At 59.3% G+C, this 25,115-nt stretch overlaps 1 protein-coding gene across 1 annotated transcript in view; it reads left to right on the plus strand.

Moving 5' to 3' along the window:
• ZMIZ1 (zinc finger MIZ-type containing 1) overlaps positions 1 to 25,115 on the plus strand; it is a 224,983-nt gene that overhangs the window by 52,956 nt on the left and 146,912 nt on the right. The window contains exon 3 of the mRNA XM_069461150.1: positions 11,358 to 11,453. The gene's annotated coding sequence lies outside the window, so the exon portion shown is untranslated. The remainder of the gene's footprint in view (positions 1 to 11,357; positions 11,454 to 25,115) is intronic.

The raw sequence follows: 25,115 nt of genomic DNA on the forward strand, positions 1-25,115 counted from the left end.
GCCAGGCCTGCAGACTGCCGCGGCGCTGCGGGTGCCTGGTGCCCTCTCCGGGTGTGGCCCTCTCCGTGGCCCCGGGCTCAGCCCCGTCTGTGTTTGCCGAACCTCCGCTGACCCTCAGCGGCCCCTGTCTCGCGCCTCTCCTATCAGCAGAGCAGCAGCCACAGGCTCCTTGGACTCCGAGTACCCAGAATTGCGCAAATCCCCCCCCATGAGCAGTTTGCACAGCGGCCAGCTCGGGGCGGGCCCAGGTTCCTGCTCGGGAAGTCCAGAATGCTTTTCTGGAATGATAGAGCAACCACCCCACAGCAGGGGCTGGCGAGCCTCCCTTATCTCAAAGCCGCTTCACGACCCCTGACTCATGTCACCCTCATAGTGTCAGGTGGGTCTAGTGGGGGCCTGTTTTCTAGAGGGGAGACTAGAGTCACAGAAGAGAAGGCATGACCCTTGGCCAGGGTCACATGGACTCCAAGCCTGGATCCAGGCCCCTGGTCAAGCTCCTTTTTGGCTCAAGCCAGTGTTTCCTGTTCGGGCCACGAGGCATGTGAGTCAGGGGAGGAGGCGGGCGGCCGTGCAGCTGCGGGCAGGCAGGGGCAGGAGGGCGAGTCACTGTCTTCCCGCCTCGGCTCCAGCTGCTTTAATTGGCTGGGGCAGCCAGTGGTGCTGACATTTACCTGGTGGAGAGGATGGCCTCCTCCCTCTTGAATCGAGATGCTAAAAATAACCGGGCCCAGCTTCCCAGGGCCCCTGCTCTGCCAGCGCCTGCCTGCCCCCTCGGCGACCTTTTTCCTGGGTGCTGGAAGCTAATTGCTTTGCGAGCCTGCAGTTCCTCCTGCCGAGGACTTCCTAGGGGCCGGGGCAGGAGTGGAACACACTCTGCTTCTGTGCAGAGGGGCCTCTGCAAGGCCTACTGCCCCCAGGTGTCAGGGTGATGGGTCCCTGCCTTGAACTCTGGCCTCCGTCCCCCTTTCTCCCTGGGTGCAGTGTCTGTCCAGACTGGCCACCCTACCCCTGGGTGCTTGGGCCCCTTCCCCTCGGAGTTACCTAGCACTCACTTCTGGTCCCACTCCGTGCCCAACGCGGACATACAGTGTGGCCTCCTGCCCTCCTGCTGCTTGTTCATCCTGTCACACCAGCACCAAGAGAGGAGCCCAGGCTTTGGGGCGGGACACGTTCAGATACAGCTGTGTGGCCTCTGTGTTCTCATTTGGGAAATGGGCCTGATCCTCTGTCCTTGCCGGGCTGCTGCAAGCGTGACTTGAGGCAATGTGCAAAACGTGCCTGGTCCAGGGCTGAGCCCCTTTGGCCGGTAGGAGACAAGTGTACATCCTGAGCCTTTCCTTCCTCTTGCTGTGTAAACACTCCCTGGGAGCCTAATAAATTAGATCGATGTGTTTAGACCAGAAGGGGAAGGTCTTGAAGACCCAGGCTGAGGACTGGGGCCTCGGTCTCCCCACAAACAGGGGACTCTTGCCCATTCCCAGTGCACTTCCGGAGTGGCCTGCCATGCCTGCCCCGCCTGTGTGTGTCCAGGTCTTGCCCTGGGTCAGTGTGACCAGAATCATGTTGACATTGGCCTCCATTGCCCCGGCTTTGGGGCCAGTCCAGTGGAAAAAGAAGTGGTCTTCAGGGCTCGGCGCTCGGCAGGTGCCTGGGCAAGTGCTCAGGCGCCCACACCTTGATTTACTGATCCCGGAGTTGGGGTAGTGACGGTCTCTACCACGTAGATATTGTCAGGATTCAACCAGCAGCGTGTGTGCCGCACTTGGAAGGGCGTGTGGTACAGGGTGAGTGTTTGGTACGCGTTGCTGGTACTCGTAGTGACAGGAACAGTCACAGCAGTTGCGAGTAACAACAGCGGCCACCTGCCACTGGCCGGAGGATTAGCGTGAGACGCTGTGTTGGATGCTAAGCACTTTACACACATTGCTTAACTCAGCCCTCCCGACAACCACACACAAAGGGGTACCATAAGCTCCATGTTCCAGCTGAGAAAACTGAGGCACGGAGAAGTCACACGTGGTCTGAAAGTGGTAGAACTGAATGCCAGAATTCAGAATCAGCCCCGCTAGGGTGACCGTCCTGCCCGGGACCATCCTGGTTTTAGCACTGAAAGTTCCGCATCCCAGAAACCTCTCTCTTTTGTGCAAACCAGGATGGTTGGCCACACTACGCCTGTCTGAATCCATTGGCCCCACTCCTAAGCCCACTGAATGCCCCCTTGGCTGGTGTGCCTGCTGGTGCAGTCTGGGCTGGCCCCCTCCCACACCTCATAACCTCCCTCCCCCCCACCCCCGCCCCAGCATCCTTGCCCATCCCCCACAGCCTGGCTCCAGCCTGCCGCCTCCACTTCCTCTTCTCCGCCCCCCTGCCAGCAGGAGGGGTATGGGGCCAGCCTGGTGGGCTCTCTGCCCAGGGCTGCGCCTGCAGTTGGCTGGTGGACTCTGAGCTGCCCCTCAGACCAGGCCTCAGTCTCCCCTTTCGCACCGAGGCTTTGGCAGCTCTGCTCCCAGCTTTCCAGAGACATTTTGGAAAACTTTTCCTTAAAAGAGGGAGGGTGGAGTGAGCCCCTGCCCCCAGCCCTGGCCCGGGCAGTTGGGAGAGAGTGCACTGGCCCTTTCGGTGCATTGATGGAGTACACTGCTGACAAAGGAGAAAGGTCAGCAGAGGGACAGAGTGGAGTTGGTGGCAGCCTGCAGGTCGGGGCTTCCTGGGGGAGGGGCCCAGGGCTCTCTGGGCTCCTGGGTCAATTCCTATTGATGCAGGCAGCCGCTGGTTCAGCAAAGCTGGGCATCCGAGCCCCCAGAGGGCTGCGGGAAGATGCCTGCATCGTCCTTGACACCTCCCTCTCCCTAGCCCCTACATCCGACAGTCGATTCAACCCCCTTAACCATGTCTGCGTCAGTGGCCCCTCACCCGTCCTCCCCCGCTGGCGACCAGGCCCACCGTCTTCCTGCCCCTGGACTACTGGAGCCTTCCCAGCCCTCCGCTGCCCTCCCTGGCTGCCCCCATCACCGTGAATAAAGTCCATATTTTGAGGCCAACAGTAAGGCCTTTCCTAAGCTCAGTGAGGCCGCCCAAAGCTGCCTGGGCCTTCCCTGAGGACTTCAGCCCTAAGGTTGTGGGGGGGTCTGGGGGCACCCCGAATGCCAGGCCCATCTCTACCCAGTGCTCCAGCCCTGCCCAGCATGCAGGGCTGAGCCCACAGCAGAGCCCGTGACCAGGACGCCACCTGGATGCATTGCCCACTCCATGCCCTTCTCAGACGACTCCTTGCCCTGTGCATCTCGCGCCCCGGCCCCCAGAGGACAGGAGCTCTCTCTCCCCAGCTCACACAGAGGCCAAGCCCCGAGGATGGCAGGAGGGTGCAGTGAGGGTGCACAGGCTCTGGGCTCATAAATATGGGGGGTCCGGTCCAGCTCCATCAGTAGTGTGTGACTTCAGTTCGTCACTTAACCTCTCTGGGCCTCAGTGGTATCATTTGTGAAATGTGGGCAATAATAGTCCCTCCTTCACAGGATAGTGGGATTCAACGAAGTGACACATATAAAGTGTTTGCAGGGTCCTAGAACGTTTTAAGGATCAATGAAGTCAGTGCCCATCAATCATCATAATCAGGGCAGGCAGGTACCATATCTTTGAGATGAGGGCCATCTTCCCAGGCCTTTGAAGGGACCTTCTATTTCTGCCCCAGTGTTCCCTCTTTGTCTGCGACCTGCCTGGCATCCCCCCCCCCCCCGCCCACGTCTCCTGAGACCCCAGGAAGCCAGCCCTCCCCGGCCTCATATTGTCATCTTACCCACCCCATCCCCAGGCACTTGGGGCTGGGATTTATTCCTGTGTGCCCCACGGCCCCACACAGGTGCCTGGATCATGGTGGACGCCTAGTAAGCTTGTTGGGTTCAACTGATATCCACCAAGCAAAGTCACCTCCAAGAGCAACATAGCAGCCACCAGCCGGGCCTCAGGCCCATCTACAGGCTGTTGAGGGCATTTCTGAGACCAGGCCCTAGCCGCCTCACACCAGGTGACAGCACGTGCCCACTCTAGCCTCGTCGGTGGGGGACCTGGGGGGAGGCGGGGGCGATGCCAGGGTTTGGCGGCCACGTTAGAAGGTTTCTCAGGGCTGGTTCATCTCCCCGTTCTGAGCTGTCGAGCTGGGTTTTGTTTGCTTTGGTCCTTGCCCCACCCCCACGGTTCTCTGTTAAATTGTGTTATTATATTTAAACAAATCAATTCCATTGCAGAGTTTTTCCTGTCCTAATGATGAGTTTGCAGCACAAATGCCATTGATTTCTCACAGCCCTGAAAACCAGTTGATGAATAGCACCAGGCTTGTCTTTGGAGAGGCACTGGGAGCCGCAGACCCCCACTTGCGACCCCAGCCCCAACCCACACTCAGCTGCCGCTGTGTTGGGGCCGAGGTCTGTGATAAGGGACATCCTCAGCACCCGCCAGGGGTGGAATGTCATCGCAAGGGCCTGGCCCCTGTTCTGGTGAAACAATCATAGTGGAAATTTCTATTGATTTTGGCCAGAGGCAGGAGCACAACTTACAGAGCAGAGATGAGGTGCGGTGTGATCTTTGTCTTCCCTTACAAGTTCTGAACGTGTTCCTGAGAGTGACAGCACGTAGCAGCTCAGACACCGTTTCCAGACCTTGCCGAGGCTGCTGAAAGACATTTGAGCAGCACTTTTTTAAAGGGAGGTTCCTGAGGTTTGAGAGCTGTCCACGCTGGGGAGGGTGAAACTTCGCTTTGTGAAATCCTTCGGAGCCTGCGGTGTTCAAAGTCACGCTTGAACCACTACCCAGGGCTTTGACTTTCAGATCCCTGCCATGTGCACAGACTTCTCGGAGCTTCCTAATGACCCCGGGGCTTGGGTGGGCAGAACTGTGGCTCCCATGTAGAGGCCGGCAGACTGAGTCAGGGCAGTCGCTGGAGGTAGGGAAGGGCTGCTTGTTCGCTCTGGGCCTTGAGTACAGCGGCGGCTCCTGTGCTCCTCCTGCAGGGGTTACAAATGACAGGGAACCTACTCTGCCCACCAGCCTTCCCCGCCCCGGGCTTTCTGCCCTCCTGCGCCCAGGTTTTCCCACTGCATACCACGCAAGCCTGTGAATTGGGCGGGGGTTCGGCAGCAGGGAGCAGCAGGGACTGCGGCAAGCTGGACAGTGCCTCCCCCACCTAAATTCCTAAAGGTTTTGATAACCCATGCCCTCAACTGTGCTGTTCGGGATGGGGCCGCCTCCCCACCTTTCTAGTGCAAGCCTTTGTTTTGGAGACAAGAATGTGTGGCCCAGAGCTGGGAGTGGCTCTTCAAGGTCACAGTAGCAGGCAGTGGTGGAGCTGGGGTTTGAGTCTGGGAGGGGGGACGAGGCCCCTCAGCCAGTGCTCTCTTGCCTCCCCCACACTTGGCAAAGCAGTTGGGTGGGGGACAAGGCAAGGGACTGTGTGCCGGGAAGACAGGCCCCTCACTCAGGAGACCTAGGAGTTGCCCAGCGTGGCCCCCCTTCCTCCCTCCCCCTCAGACAGACCTCCTGTCCCTGTAATCAGGTTAGCCTCCCGCTCTGCTGAGCTGGACCAGCTGCCTCTAATGGCCTGTCGACCTGGCCCTCTCTGGCTCCAGGGTGGGGGAGGGGAGCTAAGAAAAGAACTGTCAGTGGGAAGGGGCTGCCCTACTCCCTTGATTCAGACCTTTCCATGGCTTCTAGAATCAAATGCGAACCCTTAGCCTGGCATCCAGAACCCTGCTTACTTCTCCAGCCTCCATGCCGGCGCCAGGTGCACTCCAGTCGCATGATGCTATTTGCCATCTCCCTGCCTTTTCACATTCAGGTCGTTTTGCTACTTTCCACCTTCTTAAAAAACTCCTATGCATCCTTCAAAACCCAACTCACTTCTCTTCCTCTGAGGTCCTGCCTCCCATTGCATTGGGTCCTCCACTGGTCTAGAACTTATTCCCACTGTGCAAGAGTGCATAATTCCTGGATCTGGTTTCTCTTGAATTCCTGGAGGAAAGGGAGAATATTTCCTTTCTTTCTACACCTCAGGGTACAACACAGAATTGCTCAGTGAAGGCATAGGGCCAGCAAAGAAGAGAGAGGTGGGGACCAGGGGAGGGAAAGAGGCAGACAGGAGTACAAGAACAGCTGCTCCCAGCCCCTCGCACCGCCCCAGCCTACTTCCTGCCAGGGAGGCCGTTCCCAGCGACACATGCCGGGCCTGAAATAGACACATGGGGGCCTTGGTGGTGCATTTTCACAGCCAGGCACTAAGCAACTCCCCTCCCCCCATTCCTTGGGCACTGAAGCTCAGGCTCCTCCCAGGGCCTTGCCCCTGCAGCCAAAACCCCTCCCCCAGCAGTGCCCAGACCTCGCCCCTCTGTTCCTGTTAACTTTGTTTTATAAATAAATTATATAAATAGGCTCCTCTGATTCCTCGGAGCACGCAGTGTTTAAGGACTGGGGCACTGCTGCAGGCATAATTGTACTACCGAATCCATCAGCTGCCTAATTACCATTCATTTTGCATTTATTTCTGCTAATTAAAAAGAGAGAAACTCCTAACAACTTTTACGTAAATACTATATTTGTTCTATGTAAAGATGGGATGCTAATTTGCTGGTGATTAGCTGATTATCTAATTTTATAGCTGTCACACAGGATGGCCCTGTCTCCCCCTCACACCCCAAGGCCCCCGGTCAGGTTCGGGAGGAAGGGGTCAAGGGAGTGGGTGGTTAGAGGGCCTGCCTGAGGCCCGGGGTTACCAGCAGCCCCAGATTCCCCTGGGGTCCAAGGGGGCTGCAGTCTGGCCGATAGAGCTGGGAGGAACCTCTGGCTCAGCCACTCTTTCTGTACAGATGGAGAAACTGAGGCCCATCTCCCAGCAAGACAGTGACAGACGGGATGCTATTCTAGGTGTTTGGACTCCCACTCCAGTGCTCATTCCACTGTTTCATGCTATTGTCAGGGGGGATTTGCAAGGAGATGGCTTCATCTACTGCTGAAGAACTATCTGGATCAAACTTCAGCCCATCACAGAGGAAAAGGGTAGCCTGACCTGAGCCCGGGGCCCAAACCAGGCCCTCTGTGTGCCCTTCTGGAAACCTCCACCTCCGTCTGCTTCCTGTCCAGCCCCGTGACTGCACCTGGGCTCTCTCTCCCAGCCTAGATCCAGGCCTCCCCAGGACTGGCCTGCACCCGGCCAGGCCTTGCACACTGTGGGCTACCTGGGCACGTGTCAGGGTCTGAATTTCAAATTTTAATATTATGTATTTTCATGTGAATCAGAAAAAATACGACAAATACATCAAACCCATGATTTCACGGATAATATTGCTCTAGATGAGGCCAGGTGAAAAGAAAGTGCTTGGTTTAAAGTGATTTAAATAACGACGCATAGAGGATTAAGATGGAACATGGATGCAGCTTACAGCACCTAATAACTGAAGTCCAGGTTGTCTCGGGACTTGACAGGGGTCTGAGGAGGCCAGGCAGGCGAGGGCAGGGCCAGCAGAGACCTGGGGCTGGGGGGACCAGACCCTGGCTGCCGGCCAGCACCGCCCCTCACATGAGCAGGCAGACAGTGCCCTGGGTCATGCCCCCCTCTCCCCAGCCCTGCCCTCGGTTGGAATTAGCCCACGAGAGAGGAGTCATTTCCCTCCCAGAGGCAGTTTCGTGGGGACTCTGTTACAGGGAGGCCAGGAAGTCGGACTCTACCCAATCTCGTACCAAGTGGCCAGGTGCTGGTGGGTCACTTCTCGAGACCCCCTGGCAGGCCTGCCTCCCCTGGCATTGGTAGGTGAGATCCCAACTGGCCCTCTGCTCTCTTTCTTCCTGGCCAGTCCGAAAACGGCCAATTTTCAAATGAAAGGGAGAAAGGGTTTGACAAGGCCAGGTGTTGTCTGGTGGCCAGAGAGTTTAGGGTCACGTCATCTTGGCCCAGTGGAACCCAGAGGCTCTGGAATCTGAGGGCCAGGGCTCCAGTCTGGCTGCCACTTCCTGGAGCCTCAGTCTCCTCCTCTGTAAAATGGGGGATGGTTGTGCCAAAAGGCTTCCGAGAGCCATGTGCAAAGCACCCCCCAGAGAAGGACTCAGTACAGCCGGCGGCAAGCCCGGTTCCAGGCCCGGGCCTCCATCGCCGCCCACCCGCCGCCACGGTGTCTGTGCGAGGCCACCCCACTGCCGCCAGAGATCTCCCCTCACCAGCCCTTTTATCACCCTGCACACAATCAGGGGAAGCCTGGAGTGGGCAGATGGAAAACAAAGAGAGAAAACAAAGGCAGTGTTCCGAGGAGGAGGCCAAACGGCACCTGCCTCCTCCCCCTGCTGCCTGACAAGCCTGTCCCTCCTGCCCCACCAGCGCCAGGCCTTGGCCACCCCAGGCTGCAGGCGACCTGCCCCACCCCTCCAGAAGAGCAGCCTCTGACCTCACATGGGGTCACCACTCACCCGGAAGTCACTTCTCTCCAAGCCACCTTTTCTTACCTGTAAAATGAGGGGGTTGGACAACAAACATGCTATGTGACATTCGCAAGCCTCCGCCTCCCGCTGCCCCGCTGGGGTCTCCTCGGGACAGGCCCAACCCATCTTTAGGACGCCCCCAGCAGGTCCTGGAAAGTCGAGGTGGTGGCCAGTGTGCCCATGGAGAGGACCCCAGCGTGCTCTGGGCAGCGGAAGGCAAACAGGAGGCCCCTGTGTGCTGCTGAGATCTCAGTGCTCGCTACTTAAAGCCTGTGTGGGGTGAATGAATGATTTCAGCGTGGGGGGCTTGCTTAGCCTCAGCCCTTGGTTGCTGCTGCCTTTGGAGCCTCTCAGGGAAGGAAAACTCTCCTGACCCCTCCAGTGCGGTATCGGGGAGGAGTGGTGAGGGCTGGCGGCGGCATCAGTGCCAGGCTGTTTGGGTTCACATCCTGGCTGTGTGTCCTCAGGGTGGTTTCTTAACCTGTCTGTTTCCTCATCTGTTAAAAATGGGTACAGTACCTACCTCATAGAGTGTGGTGAGATTAAGTGAATTAATTCACATCAAGTACTTCAAACAGTACAGCTCAAGGTCCTTTAATGTTACGTATTATTACTATCAGTTTCATCACTATTATGATTGGAGGGGGACTGGCCAGGTAGCTCACGAAGCTTAAGCTTCCCAGTCCAGCCCTGCTGCCCCGCTCACTGTGGGCCGGTCTCCTGCCCCGTGTGCCGTGGTAGGCAGGCGGGGGCGGGTGGGCCGTGGGAAGCAGGCTGCCTGGCTGCAGCAGTTGCCCCTGCAGCCGCCCCTGGGGGACTGGCTGTGCGCCAAGGCCCGGGTTAGTGTCGGGTGCAGGCTCAGGATGGTCCCTGCCTTCTGGGAGCTCTCAGGGTAGCTGGAACCACAAGATTCGCACCTGGAAGGGCAAGGCATGTGCAGGGGAAGGCGGTATTAGACCTTGTCACGCCAGGCATTCCAGAGAGGAGTCAAGAGAGCCCAGAGGTCATGAGGTCTGGACAGTTGGGCCACTGAGAGGACGGGCCCTTGACTGCGGAGGCCCCCAGGGTGGGCGCCGTTGGGCCCTGGCGCCTCCGCCAACAGCAGGGCCTCTCGGCATGGGCTACGGCAGGGACATTTATAACTCACAGCTGTGCGGTCCCGGGCCCAACTGACTGTGGTAAACCGATCTGGCTTCAGGAAGTCCCTCCCGAGGCCACTCCCCACCCCGACCCCCACACTCTCCTTCACCTCCTGACACCCACATCCTGTTCTCAGCAGGAGGGGCAGGCAGCTGGGCACCGGGCCAGGGGCCCAGCCAGGGGCTCCAACCTGTGGGCAGAGCAGGAGAGGACAGAGAGCGTCAGGGAGGCCCCAGAGCTGCGAGGCCTCGGGGGTCACCAGGGCCTGCCTCTCAAGGCACAGACAGAGAGACCAAGGCCCAGAGAGGGCATGAGGCCACCCCACAAGCCCTCGGGGTCCCAGGGCAGAGTGTGCAAGCCGCAGGGCTCAGCAGCGTGTTCTGCGCTTCCAGGTCTGCCTAGACAGGGGATTAGCTTTCAGCCCTGTGGACCCACAAAGGCGAGGGGAGCCTCGGGGGGTGGGCAGAGGTGAACCTCGGAGGATGCCGGGAAAAGACATCATCCTGCACCCTGGGCCTCGGCACGGCCTGCAGCCCTCCTCTGGGGCACTCCATCCTGGGAGGCCCTGTGCCCATGAGCCTGGGTCCTCTCGGCAGAGTTCAGGTGTGGGACTAGAAATGGCCTCGCCCGGTGCTGGGAAGAGAGGACAGTAGCAGGAGCTGCGGCACACGGTGCCTCTGAACCCGGGCCTCCCTTGGCCCGCTGTCCTCACTGAATCTGGGGACCCACCGGCCAGCCAGCCCCTCTCGTGCTTCTCCTCCTCCTGCACAACGTGAGGGGTGACACACAGCAGGGACTTTGCCAAAGCTTGGCGCACGTAACTCTGGGAGTCTGTGACAGGATTCTAGCATTAGGTAGTACCCACAAGAACATGTATTTTTATTTTATTGGTTATAATTTATTAAGGTGTATTAGAAATATATAACTGGCCTATCAAACCAATTATTTCATGGACATGATTGCTTTGGACAGGCCAGATTTATTGGAGCTTAAAAAAAATGTGAGTTGAAGGTGAATATTAATTAAGTCATCACACAGGTAGGTCTCGGCTCAGAACCAAGCATCGTGCGGGGCGTAGGGGGAAGAGCTGAGGTTTGGGGCACGCAATATAAATCATCAGCAGGGCTCTTTTCTGTTTTCAACTCTGTCTGGGCCTCCTCCACCAGTTTTAAGCAAAACAGCCAGCCCTAAACCTGGCAGGAGGGGCGCGGGGGGTGAGCCGGTTTTCCCAAGCACACGGGTGAAATGGCTCTGAGGGTTGGTCGGAGATCTGGGGAGCAGTTCATAATGAGGAAAGAATCCAGGCAGGGGTCAAAGGGTGGCTTTGGAAGTGGCTGCCGGCCGGCCGTGTGAGATAATTCCCCGAAGCCAGGCACGGCGCAGAGAGGAGAGGGTGGCAAGGGCTTTGTATGCTCAGCTAAAAATACCCCCGACAGCTTCTCCCAGGTCACCCTGCCCGGGGGCCACACAGGAAGGTGACGGCTTTCTGCTTTTCTTACCAAGAAGTCCCCAAGCCCCCAAAGAAACAAAACTTATATGTATATTTAAAAATCCCACTAGAGGGATTGGCTTGTTTGTTGGAGCGCGGCTGGGCAGGGAAGACACGGCCAACGCTGATAAATCAGGCATCCCAGGGCGTGCCTAAGTGGCCCGGGAGGCCACTGAGATTAGCCCGGCGGCGGCGGGGACCGAGGTAGGAGAGACTGGACGGCTGTCTCCCTGGCTACCCACACGTGTCCCGTCTCTCTCTGTGTACCCAGGAGGAAGAGGAGGAGGCCCGTTGGCATCAGACCAATGCTGCAAGGGGTGTGAGGACAGGAGCCGTCTTCCGTCACTGAACTGCCAGACCCGTAAAGGTAACACCAGACCCTTATGCCGGGCCACACCACCACCTTCGCCTAAAACCTGGGCAGGGCAAGGTCAGGCCGCCGGGAAGTGATGGGGCTAGACCAGAGCTGAGGTTGCGAGACCTTCTCCCAGCCCTTCTTCACCCTGGCCGTAGGGCTTCTCTGCCCACACGGCCACAAACTGCTTCTGGGCTTGAGTTTGTCTCTAAAATGGATGCTGGGCTCAGGTCCTCCATTTGGTCCAATTCTCCAGGATTCTGTGAATCAGTGCGTGTGATTGTCATTTGGAGTTAAGCCATCTTAGCAGCCTGGCTCAGTCTGAACTCTGGGGCTGTCGCCAGGGGTCCCAGCCCCTGGGGGGATAGCATTATAAGGCTCCAAGGTCAGCAGGGCCAGATGGGGCTTGAGAGGAGAGGGCTTTCTAAGGCAGACCTAGCCAGAGATGTGTTTCATTGGAGATGTGGCTGTTGTCTCCTTTGTGGCAGCATTTGAACTGCACGTTGATCTTCCTGGCAGCTTTGGGCAAGAATTATTGTCTGCATTTTCAGACCACGAGACCAAGGCACAGGGAAGTTAATGGGCCTGCCAGGGACCACACAGCAAGCTCTGGCCACACCAGAGCAGCTTGGCGTTATCCTATTTGCATACCAGCTTCTACACTTTCACTGCACTGCACTGGTTTGACCCATCCTCCCCAGAAAAGTCCTGCTATTGAGCCCAAGCAGCCACTAGTCTTCATTGTGTGCCCGTGGTGGGACCCATCCACCCATCATCCATCCGCTCACCCACCCCTCTGTCCCTCTGGCCATCCTTCTATCTATTCATCCGTCTACTCACCCACCCACCCATTCCTCTAACCACCCCGTTACTCATTCACTCACTCATCAAACACTCACTGAATCTCGCACAGGGCCAGACCTGCACTAAGGGCTGGGTTTTAAAGACGGAGCAGATGTAGCCCAGGCCCGAGAGGGTGGTGTGTGCGATGGAGGCAGACTCAGGATCCCGCAGCCAGACTGAGTCGCACAAGGGCAGTGCGCCAAGCTTGTGCGCTGTCTGTGACTACAGGGGGAGGCGAGGAGGGGCCCAGTGCTGATTCTGCAGCCAGACACTCAGGGAAGAGGAAGCGGCATTGTTCTTTTCTTCATTCCCCAGATGTTTACTGAGAAAGTCCCTGTGTCAGGGACGCTTGAAGTACTGGAGATACCGCAGGGGACAAAACAGACAAAACTCCCTGCCCTCATGGTACTGACACTCTCATGGGGAGACACAGACAGTAAACACATAAAAAGTGAATATATGATATGTCAGCTGGTACTAGGAAGAGAAATTAAACTGGGTAAGGACACGGAGTCTATAGGGTAGGGTCAAGTGTCCTTTGACACAGGGTGGTCAAGGAAGGCCTCTGACAAGTGGCACTTGAGCAGAGACCTGAATGCCACCAGGGAGCGAGCAGGGGTGCAGCTGGCCTGTTCGAGGAAATAGCAGGGAAGGCCATGTGGCCCGAGGGAAGTGGGGAAATCAGAGAGATCGTGGGGATCCGCTCCTGTAGGTGGGCAGGTGTGGAGCAGAGAGGTCGCTGGGACACTCACATCCCAGCACAGGTGGGGGCTTGGGCTGGTGGGCAGCAGGGGAGATGAGAAGCCACTGAAGGCTGAATTTATTGCAGAGACCAGCAGACGGGCTTGCTGGGGGATTAGACATGGAGGATTGAAAAAGATGGGGACAGTCAAGGAAGGCTGTTGGCTTTGGGACAGGAGCCAGTGGGTAGGATGGGAGGTGGCATTTACTCAGCCAGGGATGACAGCCCAGGAAGGCCGCATGGGGCCGAGGAGTTCTGTTTTAGACACGTTCAGTTCGAGATGACTTCAAGACATCCAAGTGGAAAGATTGAGTGGGCAGCTGTATGTGTGAGTCTGGAAGGCAGAGCGAGGTCCCGGACCAGAGAGATAAATTTGGGAGTTGTCGTGTGTAGATGGTGTTGGAGCCATGAGGCTGGTGAGATCACCTCGGGGGTGCTGGCAGTTCAGAGGGCCGGAGTCTGAGTCACCCAGCATCTGGCCCTTAGGGGGAGTGAGTCCCCGCAGAAGGGGGTAGGAGGTGCAGCCGGGAGGCAGGAGAACAGAGAGAGCAGGCTCCAAATGGACGAGGAAGATTGCTGGGCAAAGCAGGGAGAGGGAGCAGCGCACACAAAGGCTCAGAGGCCTCTATGAATGAGCCATATTAGGAGAAGGTGGTGGAGAGGAGGAGGGACCGGACCGTCTTGGTGCCCACATGTGGCCACGCAGGGCGAGGGCCAGGGTGTCTGGCTGGGCAGTGGGTGTGCCCATGTCTGGGCCCTCCCTTTCCCCCTGGCCAGCATTCCCTGACCCCAGCGGAGCCTCTTGTCCTGAAGTCTGCCCACTTTTGCACTCCTGAGACGCTTCTCCCAGCTGTCCTCGCCACTGGACCTCCCCGTTGCCTGCAGTGCTCATCTGCAAACAGGGCTCCGGTGGCGGCTCACGTGCTGCCCACAGCAGGAAGGGCACCAGCAGCTCCCTGTTGCATTGCTATGCATGCATGTAGCCTTTAGCTTGAAGCAACTCAGTCTTCCTAGGCCATGAGTGGGTGTCACAGCCGTCCACTTGCCAGTTAGAGGAGCTCTGCCTTTGGTGGGAATTGTGCACAGGTGTGCCTGTGTTGCTTTTTGCTTGGTCCCTTCCCTCGCTTTCTGTCTCTGTGTCTTTGTCTGTCTCTCGGCTTCTACTGCAAACGTTAGCAGTATCCCCTCTGGGCCAGGGCTCAGGCTGGGTGGGACCCTGAGAATCAGGTGTGGTCCCTGCCTTCCGGGAGCTCCCAGCTGCTCCCTCTTGCCCAGTTCCTGGACACGCCCTCTGCCACCCTCCAGCAGTATGACTCTGGGAGCTGCAGCTGCCCTGTGCTGTAGTTCATGGGATAGGGCACCCCAGAGACTCTGGAAAAACACCCAGGAGCTTCTGAGCTGTCCCTCTGCTGTGGCTGTTTGTCCCTGAGCCTACTCACCCCTCCTTCCAGGTGAGAGGTGCTGGGCCCTCTCCCCCTCCAGGGTGCAGCTCCAGTCCCACCCTCTCCAGGAAGTCTCCCCGACCCCTCTGAGGTCAACCAGCTTTTGCTAAACACCTGTGTTGTGCCAAGCACAGGGCTCAGGGCAGGGTGTACAGAGATGACAACGGAAGGTCCCCTCTGTGAGAGCTGGCAGTTCAGAGGGAGTGGGGAGGGGGACAGGTAAAGAACCAGCAACTCCCAGTGCAATGGCGAGCACTGCAGGTGCCCAGCAGAGAGAATGGCCAGGGCTCAGCCAGGGGCGGCTGCACAGAGCAGCAGCTGCCCCTGCGGAGCTGCAAGCCAGGCGGGTGCTCCACAGGGCATGCGCGACGCGATGGGGGTGGGGAGGGGAGGAGAGTGGGTCCTGGCCACAGGAGCCGCAGGAGCAAAGTCCAGCCCATCTGCCAAGTGAGTGCAGTCTGGTGTGACTGGGACGTGAGGGAAGGCTCCCGAGGCTTCTCCACACAAAAAATTGGATGGAGCCAGGCAGGGACTTGCTGGCCCCCTCTCCCTTTGGAGGGGTTCAGGGGAGATGCCCCTCTGGCTCTGCATCAGATACCGGCGGAGCGGAGCTGCTCTGGTGTGCATGGCTCCGTGGCAGGTCAGTGGCAGGAGGCCGTGGGTGACCTCATTAGTGTGCCAGGCGATGGGACAGTAATCCTGGACCTTTAGACTCACTTTTCTTTAAGCCTGTCTCCACCCCTTTGCTCCCTGAATCCTTCTACTGCCTTGGTGATGTCAGGCAGGGCTGAACTTAGCTCCACTGAACAGATGGGTGACCCAGGGCAAGGGAGGAAAATGCTTGCGTGATGCCACAGCTAACAAGTTGGCAAGGAGGAGCTTTGAACCGGCCCAACCCTCCTGTGCGGGCTCCTGGGCTCTTAGAATATCCAGGCTTGTAAACTGCCTCCAGCCTCCTCATTGGAGGCCCAGAGAAGGTAAGACAATTGCCCACGGCCACACAGCAAGTAAAGACATAACTGGCACCAGAATCTCATCTGGCCTGTTTGTGTCTCCCGCCCTGCCCTCCGCGAGCAGGCACACTATAGAGCAGGCGCAGGGATCCTGCCCTGGGCCCTGCCCACTTCCGCCTGGAGCACCCACTGTGCCTGCTCTTCCCGCAGCCTTTGGCACTGGCTCCGTGGAAGGCACCAAGTTCCTCATCAGAAGGCTCCATTGTGCCTATTGTTTAAATATAGATTACTAATGAAATGCCTTTTCATTGCCTTCCCAGTGAATAGTTTCCGTGTAAAGTTAATTTGCAGTGTTATGTAAATTCTGTTTAACTTCAATCAAGTTTCTAATTATGTTTTTACCGCAGTAATTCCCATTTGATTTGTCATCTCCTGTTAGGTATTTAATGTTCGGTGGGTGGGTTTGCTCCCTCGGCCCCTCCCTCCCTGACCTCCCCTCCACCCCATCCTCCTGCCCTGTCCTCCCCTGCCCTGTCCTCCCCGGGGCTCCTGGCCTCTGTGTTCCTCCCGCTTCTCTGTGGCTCACTGCCCGCCTCTCCCTTCCTTCTGCTCCTTCTGTTTCCCCTTTTCTTTCTGTCGCCCTCCCCACGCCCTCCCTCCTGCCCCCTTCCCCACTGTTCTGTCTCCCCTCTGGCCTCCCGCTCCAGGGCTTCCCGTCCTCTGCCGTTCCACTTGTCTGCTGCCCTGGCTCCCTCGCTCTCTCCTCCTCTGCCTCCTAGGGCTCTCCCTTCCCCCACCTTCCCCTACCCACCCCAGAGCCCTTCAGGGCACAGCTGCTTCCTCTCAGGCCTGGGATGCACAAGTCCAGGAGGTGGGGGCTCCCTGGGGCCACCGCGTCCTGGGACAGTGGGGTGGGGTTGGTGAAGAACGCGGACTCTAGAGCTGGAGTCTCTGGGTTCAGGTCCTCACTACCCCTGCTAACTGTGACCTGCCGGCTAGTTGCCATTTATTTCTGTGCTTGGATTCCCTCCTCTGTACAGTGGGGTGACAGTACTCCCTGCCTCTAGGGTCCTTGTGGGGATTCAGTGAGATCACACTTGTGAAGGGCCTGGCGGGAGGTGGTGTTTACTTGGGAACTCTCGGCCACACCTCTTACTTCCTTGTGGCCTTCCCAGGATGCCTCTGCAGGGGTTCTAGGGTCCCAGGTGTCAGGCCCGAGGCCAGGGCAGGGTGGGCACTGGCTGCAGACCCTGATAGAGCTGGCCGCATAAGGGGCAGCGACAGAACAGTGCCCTCCCCGCCCCTTGCCCTCTGCTGCCTGCCCAGAGCTGGGTCCCAGCGCTGCCTGGCGAGAGATGTGGCATCCTGCTGTCCTGTGGGCCAGTCTCAGGCTGTGAGGACAGGCCTGCCACTCTGGGGAAGCATGTGAGGCACAGACCTCCAGTGTTGGAAGAGCCCTCAAGACCCAGGCCCGAAGACCTTCCCCAGTCACCAGAACAAAGGCAGGGTGACTCCCGTTGAGTTGGACCAGACACCCTCTTCTCCTACCCTTCTTTCCTCCCCTGGATGCCTGGGGCTGTGCTGTGGAGTCCAGCTGCAGAACCACTGCCCTGGCAATGCCTTGACAGCTCTGGCACTGGCTCACGAGGGACTCCTCCCCGAGCCCTGGCGCCCACCTGTGTGGCCCCCATGCTGGGCCTCGGGATTCTCCCTGCAGTCAGGGAGGCAGGGCGGCCACAGTTTCCCAGCAGGCAGCTGCCCTCTGGGTGGGGAGGGCGGAAGGAAAACACCAGGCCTGCTGGGTGTGTGCTCCGCCCCCTCCCCTGCCCCCTCCCTCCCCCACGCCACTGGGCTTCCCATCCAGCAAGTCCCTGGCACATCCAGGAAGCAGAAAACAAGTGTTTGGAGAGGGTGTTCTTCTGGGTGAGGAAAGGCAGCCAGTCACTTGTCCTTCAGAGACACAGAAACCTGAGCTGGCCCAGCCCTGGCCCTGCTGGGCTGCATGACCACCTGACCCGCTGCGAGTGGCTCTGTGTGTGTGTGTGTGTGTGTGTGTGTCCCTGGTCAAGGAAACCTTAGCCATCACGTGGCCGCTTTCTTTCCCTGTTTGTCTAAGTAAGCAGTTCAGGCCGGCTGCAGCAGGAGGCTGTGACGTGGAGCCAGGGGAGAAGGGCCACACTGGTATGGGCGGTGGACGTGAGGGTCGCTGTGGACACCAGGAGCCCTGAGCTGAGTCCCGGAGTTCTTGGGCCTCTGGATTTGGCGTGAGGAGGCCTGGGCTGGGGAATAGCCCCTCTCTGGTCCCCTGCCTGCCCCTGTCAAGAAAAGGCATTGGGCTTGATTACAGAGAGCCCTCCCTACCCTGAAATGGAAAGGGTGGCACCTTCTGACCAGGAGGAGCCCAAAAAGGCAGTGTCCTGGCCAGAGAGGGGCACGTGTGGACATAGCTACCATCTGTGTGGCCCCTGGAACGTGCTGCAGAGCCCTGACCCCCGCGGCAGGAGGGCAGAGTCGGGCCTCCCATGTGGATCCGTTCAACAGATGTGTCTTAAGCACCTACTATGTGCTGGGACCTGGGCTGGGCAGAGGTAGGGCTTGTCAGAACACAGACCTTCTGGAACCTCTGTCGACCCCCATGTCTGTGATATATTTTCTTCCTGCTGGATGGGCAGGATCACCTGTCATTTCAAAGACCCTGTGATCGTGTCACGAGCTGGCCATGTCCCACCCTACTGCCAGGAGGTTGCAAACCCGTGTTGGTGCAGGGCTCAGCGAAAGCAGTGAGACACCGCTGGGTCCTTCATGGACTGAGCAGGTGTTTCCAGCTGGGGAAAGGGTCCCCTTCCACCAGGGAGGTGACAGCCAGAGCCGGGGCTTCCAGAGCAGATGTGCACATGTGGGCAGCGCACAGAGACCCTGAGCCCGGGCACCTGGGGGCCTTCTCTGGGCCCACACGAGCAGCAGGGCACCAGGGGAAGTGGCAGCCCTGGAATCACCCTGAGTGGGCCTTCGTTGAGGTCTACCGGCCTGCATGGTTTGTCTTGCGTGGATGGCACCGTCCCCCCAGGGCCTGGACGGGGGAGGAGGGCTGTGGTGGCTTTCTGAGGCCATGCTTCTGAGAGCCCACCTGCATTCCTGTGTCTGTTTGTCTCCCCTCCTCCCTGCTTCGTCCTTCTCTCCTTCCTTTGACAAACATTTCCTGGCAGCCAGGTCTGTGCGGGTGGGGGGGGGGAGGGGCATGCTTTGTAAAAGATGCATCCCTGGCCCTGGAGATGTTCACTGCCTAACTGGTGTCAATGACATCGCAGAGTGGGCGGAGGGGCCAGGCTAGGTGAGGCCCAGGAGGGAGGCACTACTGGGTGAGGGTCAGAGTATGGCTGACCCTGCGGGCTCCCCTGAGTTCTGGCAAGATAGGCATACCCACCAGGTGCCTGAGATGAGGGGTGCAGACAGCCGGCGTCAGAGCCACACAGAGCGGCATCAGAACTTGTCTCTGTTGTGCTAGGATTTGGGGGTGTTCAACCTGGGAGAATCCCACAGGTCCTCAAGCTCAAGGCCATTCTGTAACAGCTGGGAAACTCCGGTCCTGAAAAGGGCCGGAGGGGAGTGGCCCGTGGCTGAGAGGGTGACACAGCCAGCTGTCCTGCCACCCATGACTGAATGTGCATCTGGGCCGGGGTGGTTATAGAGCTGCTAGGCCAGACTCCAGAATGCTGCCTAGGCCTGTGTGTCCCCAGACTCAGCTTGCATACCCCCAGGGCCAGGAGGCTTACTCCTGCCCTGTGGCTGTCTTGTAACTCTTTCCAGGAGCTTGTGCCCGGCCCTCCCTCCAGGCTGAAGCTGCCTTCTGTCTTCCACAGACCTCAGGGCCTTTAGCATTCTCCCACTGAGTCCCTCCCAGGGCTTCCCTCCCTGCAGGCAAAGCTTCTAGCTGGGCCTGCACATAGCCCGCCAGGGCCCATTTGATTGGGCTGATCTGATCTGGACAAGTCATGTGGCGGCCAGGGTGTAGCTAAAGTCAGTTACCGCCCCAGCTGAGCAGACCAACCTTCCCAGCCGTCAGGAGCCCCTGAGGCCAGGAGGCGCAGCTGTGGGTTTGCCTGCATCCCTGGGCTGCCCGTGGTGCAGGCAGGAGACCTGGATCTCAGCTCTGTCCCAGTTCCTGGGGTAATCTCGGGCAAGGCCTGGCCCCATTCAAGCCCGAACCACCTCTCAAACCACCTCCCATCTGTGTTCCTCCCCAACACTGAGCTATGAGAGGCTTTTGTCCGTGGTGGGCCCGCAGCCAGCTGGAAGAGTCCTCCTCGCTGTCTGGCCTGTTTGCTTTCTGAGTTGCCTATTTGCTGAGCAGCCTCGGTGGAGACCTGGGGCAGCTGCGTCCCCTAGCCTTGCCCTGGGAAACCACGCAGGGAGGAGGCCGGGCCTCTGCTCCCATCTTTCCCCTCACTGGGTCAGGCTACCAGCCTCTTGGGCAGGTGAGTCCCCAGCTCCTGAGGCCACAGGGAAGGGGTTGGGGTCATCTGGAGGCCATGAGTGGCCCTGCAGCCCCCGGGCCAAGCTTTCCTCCCACCCAGACTCCTGATGCTTCAAGCGTCCAGGCCTGGGCTGGGCGTGGTGGCTCACGCCTGTAATCCTAGCACTCAGGGAGGCCGAGGTGGGAGGATCGCTCAAGGTCAGGAGTTTGAGACCAGCCTGAGCAAGAGTAAGACCCCGTCTCTACTAAAAATAGAAAGAAATTAGCTGGACAACTAAAAATATATAGAAAAAATTAGCCGGGCAGGGTGGCGCATGCCTGTAGTCCTAGCTACTCTGGAGGCTGAGGCAGTAGGATCGCTTGAGCCCAGGAGTTTGAGGTTGCTGTGAGCTAGGCTGACGCCACGGCACTCACTCTAGCCTGGGCAAGAAAGCGAGACTCTGTCTCAAAAAAAAAAGGTCCAGGCCTGCAAAGCTGAAGTGGGATGAAGGGGTGTGACGTCATGTTGTCCCTGCACGGGGGCTGCCCTGCCTGGCTGGGTGCCGGCCTTCGGCGGAGCCTCCTTGACTCTGACTGCTAGGCAGCTCTGCATTTGAGGCCTGAAATCGGTCTCGCCTCACCTCTCCCCTCATTGTGGTCTCCTGGGCATGACTTCTCCCAAGGGACACTGCCTGTCTGCCCAGAGTGGGGGAGGGCAAGGATCCGATCAATGGGGCTAATTCCTGCAGCCCCTGCCTAGCTGCGTCTGAAGTTTGCACTCCCGGGAAGAAAACCTAGCAGTCACTTTGGTCAAGCCCTCATACAGGAATGCAAGTGGTTGGAGGACTAGAGGGCAAAGGCCAAAGGCCACCAAGCTTGCCAGGGTATCCTGCCCACTCCTGCCCCCAGAAAAGGCGAACACATCCAAGGAGGCCTCCACGGGCCCTCCCTCTCCCCTGGGCTGGGTGGGGCCAGTGGGACAGGAAGCCTGGGTGTGCCTGGAGGATGGGACTCAGGGTGGCCTGGGCCTGAGCCAGGGATGAGGCACGACCCAAGCCTGGCCTGGCCCCAGGCCGCAGCCGCCCAGGTCACTTGGCCTCCGTGAGTGGCCACCCGCCCACCCGTCAGGAAGCCCTGCCCAGCCACCACCTTCGTCCCACCCTGTGTTCTCTGCAGCTGGCGCGTCTCCTCTTTCCCATGGGAGCTGCGGCCAGGAATCGTGCCCTCTTGAGAAAGGAAGCCCGACCTCAGGCTCTTGGGCTGCCCTGCCTCCAACCCGCTCAGCCCCACGCCCACCCCACCCCCACATGTGTGATGGCTATTCTCCTCCTCCACAGGGTCTGGGACCTCTGGGGGGCTTGGCAAGAGAAACTTCATGGTGAGGCTTGGCCTGGGAGCAGGGAGGCCCAGGCTCTTGGTCCAGGATCCGCCACCAGCTTGCTGGTGCACTTGGGCGATCGCTCAGCCACTCTGGGTCTCATCTGTAGAAAGAAAGGGAAGAGGTAGCTCTGCCCACCTAGGAACTACCTATGGGATAAAAGGTTTGGAGTAGGATGATTTATGGCCCCAGAGGGCAACCATGCTTGGGGGTGACAACCCATAACCCCTCATACACCCCTGCCCGGCTGGGAGGGAGCCCTTCCTTCTCCCTCCCCCTGGGAGCTGGGCCATGCCACATCTCTCCGCTCTGCTCAGGCAGCTGGGCTGGGTTAGGGGGCTGCGGGCTGGGAGCCGGGGAGGGGGCCGTGCTGAGATTCCCCCACCACCCTCCCTACGCCGTCCTTCTCTCCCCCAGTAGGTGCTCTCTGACCCATGACCCACCTTCCCAGGCCAGGCGCCCCCTACCCAAGCCCAGTTCACTATCAGCAGGGATGGCAGCTCAGGGTATCAAGCTTAGGCTGTCCCAAAGGGGGCCAGGGCTCCAAGGTGAGAAGTCCTGAGTCATGGTGACATTGGATGGGTTAAGACAGACTGGGGCCACCTGGAGCTCATGGACCAGCTGAAACCTGTCAGCTGCAGGGAGCACCGTTCACCTGAGCAGCCCACGCCCCTTTCCATGGGTGGTGACAGCTGAGACTCCAGTGGCCTCAGTGTCTGCCTCTGCCAGATGAGCCTTTCAGAGCCAGTGTCACAGGGTGCCGGGAGAAGTCCTTAAGATTCGGGAACACAGTGCCGGACCCCCTGCGGCCCTCCCTGCATGTCTGGCCTTTCCCTTGGAGGGAAAGGTTATAGGTCAGAGTTAAGTGGATCTCAGAGGCAGTGGGGAGCCACTGACAGTTCTTAGACAGCGGAGGACCGAGTTCCCGAGGAGAGGACTGGCACAGGGAAGCCTGGCACGCTCATCCAGTTCTGCGGCCCTGAGTCTAGAGGAGTCACGTGGTGAAGAAAGTTGGCCTGAGTGGGTGTCAGAGCCAGCTGGGCTCAGGCAGGCCTCAGTTTTCCTCCCATAGACTGGGGGCCCGCAAGGGGGGCCTGGGGGGGTGGGTGCTGCTGGGAGGGGGAGGGGTCTGCGCTCTGTGCGCCCCTGAGTCCCACCGGTGCGGATGGGGCTCCCCTGCTCCTTCCTCCTGATGTGGCTTTCTGGTCCTAACTGGGAGGGGACTCTGGAGGCTGCAGCGGGCTGTGGGGTGTGAGCCAGGGTGGGGGCACTGACGGTGGGTGGAGTCACAGGATGGGTGGCTGTGAGTCAGGGATTGCAGGGCCTGATGTCACCCGGCAGCATGCTGGACTGGCTTCTCCGAGCCCATCTCTCTTGCTCCATCTGGGCCCTGTGGACTGCTGCGCTGGGTGACAGTGCTGTGTTTCCAGGAGCTCAAAACCCAGGACGGAGAAATCAGGAGACTGGGCTGTAGGTCCCAGGCTTCCCCAACACAAAGGGTGACCTTGGGAAGATCCCTGCTTGAATAGGGAGGGTTGGGCTGGCCAAGGGCGCTCAGCCCTGGCCCCAGGTGAGATCCAGTTAAATCAGATCCCGGGGGCGGGGCCTGCACCCAGGCTAGGGACCTCTGGTGTGGGTGGCCTCTGATAGGCTGCTCCCTTCACCGCCCCAAGGCCCCCGGGCAGCACCGTGGACCAGCGCATGGATTCTGGAGCCCAGAGCCTGTGCTGAAGCCAGCTCTGCCACTTTCTAACACTGGGCAGGTGACTTCCCGTCTCTGACCCTCAGTTTCCTCATCTGTGAAATGGAGATAACATCACCCACATTCCAGAATCACTGTGGGGACTAAGTGAGTTAACATATGTAAACAGCGTCTGTTAAAAATGAGCCTGGTACGGACACTGTGAGCTTGTGCAGGTGTCAGCTGCCGCTTTCTCTGATCCGGGCTGGTGTCACACCACGCTGCTGTCAGCACTCACTCGTTCTTCCAGCGAACACGCCGGGGTCCTGTGCCTGCGGCCTGGTGCTGGGTGCTGTGGCAGCAGGAGGAGGACACCCACCATGGGGCTAGCCTCGGGCGCCCCCCCCCCCCCCCCGTATTTAAGCCCCTCTAGGGCCCCAGAGGCCAGGCCAAGGATTGATGGGCAGATGAAGGGTGGCTTCCCCGAGAATCACACCAAGTTGCTTGGCTGAGGGAGCCCCTCTTTCTGAAAGAACAAGAGAGACCACAGACTCAAGGGAGAAGAAGGGGTTTTCTAGGCCCACCCTGATGGCCTCACTGGAAAGCACTCGGGGGGGTCCGTCAGTGCCTCGTCCACTGGCCCCAGGCCCTGCTCTGGGTGTGGCTGGCTCGGCCGGGCTGGCAGTGTATGGTGAACACAGCATGGACCCTCCTCACGGCCCACTGCTGGGCCTGCCTGGATCCCCCATCTGACGATCCTCCCAGCAACCCAGGGCATCAGGCAGCCGACACTCCTCCTGCTCGTCAGGTGGAGAGCTGGGGACTTCAAGGGATGAGACTCACTTGCCCCTGGTCAGGGAGGGGTGAGTGACCCAGGCCAGATTTGAACCCCACCGCCACGCAAACCAGATCCCGATGGGGAAAGCCGAGCCTCCCTGGGAGTCTGCATCGGTGAGCCGGGCTGCCGAGTGGAGTGTGATGGCCAGCAAGCCTGTCACTGCTTATTCCCTGGCCTTCCAGCAGGTCCCCTGCAGACCCCTGCTGGCTGCCCCTGGCGTTACTATAAATAGCAAGCACTCTCGTTGCCTGGGCTCCTCTGAGGGCCAGGGGCTGGGCCACCCACTTGCCAACCATTAAATCTCTCTCACTGTTACACCATTGAAGAAACTGAGGCAGGGACTTGGCTAAGGCCACGTGGCTTGTGAGCAGGCTGGGATTTCATCCAAGCCTGGGTGACGTTAGAGCCTCTGCTCAGACCCACCACCTCCGGCTAGCAAGAACACTGCTTTCCTTTGTCAGACACTTGTAACTCTGGGCCCCGGCCATTGCTTCAGAGTGGCCTGGCCCACGTGTGGCCAGGATCCCAGAGGGATGCCTGTTTGGGGAGCGTGACCGCCAGGGGGCTGGCGCCTGGCCCAGGAGGGGGTCATCGGGAACACTCGGTGCTCGGCAGTTTGCCTGTGCCACCGATGGTGCCTGTGCCCTTCAGCCTCGCAACCTTCCTGTGCCCGTCGTAGGTGTGACGTTGGGCCAGCATTAGCCCCAGATGAGGAAACTGAGACTGGAGGGACAAGTGACTTGCTGTGGGTCAGGCTTGGACCCCCTAGATCCTCAGCGTGACCTCCAACACCAGAGTGGACCTGGGTTCTTGTCCCGGCCTTAGGCAACCCCCCAACCTGTCCCTCCCTGGGCTGTGTCCCCTCCTCTGTAAGGCGGCAGGCTCGTACCCAGAGCTTCCCGAGGACTACCAAGGACTCTTCTGAGAGCCTTTGCCACACCCCACTCATGCTGCAGGGGATCTAGGATGGGGGGCATCCCTCAGAAGTGTAGGGGCAGGTGGCAGGGCCTCCCAAGCAGAGTGGGTGGAGGCAGGAGATGAAACTCCTAAGGGGGGGCCACAGGCAGAGGATTTAGTTTAGCTCTTCAGCATTGGGAGTGGCGAATGCCCAGGTGGCTTCCAGGGGCCCTGGCTTGGCCACCCCCAGCCAGGTGCCCCTCTGGGAAAGGGGAGGCTGTGCCCACCCTAGGGGGCCTGCTGAAATGGTGGGCGTGGAAGGCAGCACCTGGCTCAGGTTTTGCACCTGGAGGCTGCTCGGCACCTTTGGCTGCTTCTGTGGAAGGGAGGTGACGGCCCGTCTCCTGGGAGCAGGTGGCCCCGAGGAAGCGGCCTGTGGGGGCAGAC

This window comes from Eulemur rufifrons, chromosome 28 (genome assembly GCF_041146395.1).
Source record: "Eulemur rufifrons isolate Redbay chromosome 28, OSU_ERuf_1, whole genome shotgun sequence".
Taxonomy (NCBI): domain Eukaryota; kingdom Metazoa; phylum Chordata; class Mammalia; order Primates; family Lemuridae; genus Eulemur; species Eulemur rufifrons.